General features: G+C 35.1%; 1 pseudogene; it reads left to right on the top strand.

Annotated features, from left to right (window-relative positions):
* Nucleotides 1-1,711: 1,711 nt before the first annotated feature.
* On the top strand, nt 1,712-2,035 carry LOC134486660 (ATP synthase-coupling factor 6, mitochondrial-like; annotated as a pseudogene).
* Nucleotides 2,036-3,553: the final 1,518 nt, after the last annotated feature.

The raw sequence follows: 3,553 nt of genomic DNA, 5'->3' as shown, positions 1-3,553 counted from the left end.
AAAGAAGCCTACAGATCTCCAAATAGAGTGGACCATAAAAGAAATTCCTCCTGTCACATAATAATCAAAACACCAAATGCACAAAACAAAGAAGATTAAAAGCAGTAAAGGAAGAAAGTTACATATATAGGCAGACTTATCATAATTAATCAGACTTCTCACCAGAGACTGATCCTGGGCAGAAGTCATATAGACTCTAAGAGAACTCAAATGCCAGCCCAGGCTACAGTATCCAGCAAACCTCTCAATTAACATTCATGGAGAAACCAAGATATTCCAAAAAAAAAAAAACAAGGTTACACAATAACTTTCCAGAAATTCAGCCCTACAAAAAATAATAGAGAGAAAGCTCTAACCGAAGGAGAGAAATTTCAACCGGGGAAAAGAAAGAAATTTATTTTCTTGCATCAAGCCCAAAGGAAGTGAGACACAAACATAGTTACACCTCAAACAACAAAAATAACAGGAAACAACAACCACTTTTCCTTACTAGCTATTACCATCAATAGACTCAATTTCCCAATAGAGAGAAATAGGCTAACAGACTGGATACTTAAAGAGGACCCAGCATTTTGCTGCATAAGGAAAACACACCTCAGTGACAAAGACAGCCACTACCCCTGAGTAAAAGACTAGAAAACAATTTTCTCAGCAAATGGTCCTAAGAAACAAGTTGGGGTAGCCATTCTAATATCAAACAAAATTGACTTTCCATTAAAAGTTATCAAAAAGAAGAGGAAGAACTTCATATTCATCAAAGGAAAAATCTACTGAGAAGTACTCTCAAATCTGAATCCTTCTTTTCCAAATGCAAGGACACCTACATTTATAAAATGAACCTTACTAAAGCACAAAGCACACATTGCACACCACACAATAATAGTAGGAGATTTCAACACCCCTTCTCCCATCAATGGACAGATCTTGGAAGCAGAAAGTACAGAGAGACATGGAGAAACTAACAAATTTTGCACCAAATGGATTTAACATGTATTTTTAGCACACTTCGTCCTAAAACAAAAGAATATAGCTTCTTCTCAACACCTCATGGTACCTTCTCCATAATTGACCATAAAATCAGTCACAAAACAGGCATAAACAAACACAAGAAGACGGAAATGATCCCATGTATCATATCATCTTACTACAGACAAAGGCTGTCTCTTCAATAACAACGATAACCACAGAAAGCCCACATACACATGGAAGTTAAATAATGTTCTGCACAATGATAACTTTGTCAAGGAAGAAATAAAAAAAGAGAAAGGAAATTAAGAACTTTTTAGAATATAATGAAAATGTAGGTACAACATTTCCAAACTTATGGGATACAGTGAAAGTAATGTTAAGAGGAAAACTAATAACTCTGAGTGCTTCCAAAAAGAAACTAGAGAGAGCATACATTAACAACTTGACAGCACCCATAAAAGCTCTAGGAAAAAAAAAAGAATCAAGTACACTGATTTAGGAAATAATTAATCTCAGGGCTGAAATCAACCAAGTAAAAACAAAAAAGAACTAAACAAATTAACAACAAAACTAGGAGCTGGTTGTTTGTGAAATTCAACCTGACAGATTAACCCTTAACCAGACTAACCAGAGGGCACAGAGAATGTATTCAAATTAACAAAATGAAAGGGATGAATTGAACAGTAGTGGCGGTGGTGACTCTGACAACTTGGGACTCAGTGCAAGTACCACAGACTAAACCATGATCATTTCGAGGATCTTCAGGCTCTCCTCTGTCCTTTGGTCAGCAGTCTCTGTGCAACTGAGGAGGAACATTGGTGTTACAGCTGTGGTGTTTAATAAGGAACTTGATCCTGTACAGAAACTTCATGGACAAGATTAAAGAGGTCAAAACAAAGCAACAGACATCTGGAGGACCTGTTGATACTGGCCCAGAGTATCACCAATATCTGGACAGAGAGCTTTTTAAACTTAAACAAATGTTGGTAAAGGAGAGATGGATAAGTTTCCTACCTTCAACTTTGAGGATCCTAAATTTGAAGTCATTGACAAACCCCAGTCTTGAGGAACATATACCATGTGGCAATTTCTAATAAATTAGTAGTAAAACTAACCTAAAATATTCAAATAAATATTCACTTTACAGTTAAAAATTGAAAAGGGAGACATAACAACAGAATCTGAGAAAATTTACAAGATCATCAGATCCTACTACAAAAGCCAATAATCAACAAAACTGGAAAATCTTGATCAAGTGGAAAATTTTCTAGACAGATACCTGATATCAAATTAAATCAGGATCAAATAAACCATCTAAACATTCCCATAACTTCTAAAGAAATAAAAGAAGTTACTAAAAGTCTCTCAACTGAAAAATACTCAGGATAAAATGGGTTCAGTGCAGCATTCTATCATAACTCCATCGAAGACCTTATACCAATACCGTCCAAACTATACCACAGAATAGAAGAAATAGAAGAAACACTACACAATTTATTTTCTGAAGCCACAATTATGCTTATAACTAAAACACCCAAAGACCCAACAAAGAGCAAGAATTGCAAACCAGTTTCCGTTATGAATATCGATGCAAAAATACTCAATAAAATTCTTGCAAACCAAACCCAAAAACAATTCAAAACAATCATCCATCATGATCAAGCTGGCTTCATCCCAGGGATGCAGGGATGGTTTAATGTACAGAAATCCATAAACATAATCCACTATGTAAATGAAATCAAAGGAAAAAAGAAAGATAATTATTTCATTCGATTCTGAGAAAGCATTTGACAAGATTCAACAACACTTCATGATAAAAGTCCTGAAAGATTAGGAATTCAACATTCATATCAAAACATAGTAAAAGCAATATACAGCAAAACAGTAGCTAATATCAAGGTAAATGGAGAGAAACTTGAAGCAATCCCACTATAATCAGGGAATAGACAAGACTGCACACTCTCTCCCTACTTATTCAATATAGTACTCAAAGACCTAGTCAGAGCAATCAGACAGCAAATTGAGGTCAAACTGACACAAATTGGAAAGGAGGAAGTCAATATATAACCATTAGGAGATGGTATGATAGTATATTTAATTGACCCCAATGATTCCACCAGAGAAATAGTAAGCCTGATAAACAACTTCAGCAAAGTGACTGGGTAGAAAATTAAGTCAAACAAATCAGTAGCCTTCTCAAAGGATAAACAGTGAGCGAAAGTAATTAGGGAAATGACACCATTCATAATAGTCATAAATAATACAAAATACCTTGGTGTAACTCTAATGAATCAAGGGTAAGATCTGTGTGACAAGAACTTCAACTCTCTGAAGAAAGAAATTAAAGAAGATCTCAGAAGATGGATCTACTGTGGTTATGGATTGGCAGGATAAATATAATAAAAATGGCCTTCATGCCAAAAGCAATCTAGAGATTCCATGCAATCCCCATCATAATTCCAACTCTATTATTCATAGAGTTAGAAAGAGAAATTTGCAAATTCATCTGGATATCGAAAACTATTCTCAACAAAAAAAGAACTTGTGGAGGAATCACCATCTTGGACCTCAAGCTGTATAACAG

This window comes from Rattus norvegicus, chromosome 4, assembly GCF_036323735.1.
Source record: "Rattus norvegicus strain BN/NHsdMcwi chromosome 4, GRCr8, whole genome shotgun sequence".
Classification (NCBI taxonomy): Eukaryota; Metazoa; Chordata; class Mammalia; order Rodentia; family Muridae; genus Rattus; species Rattus norvegicus.
The sequence above is the reverse complement of the archived record's forward strand: the minus strand, read 5'-3'. Positions and strand labels throughout refer to the sequence as shown.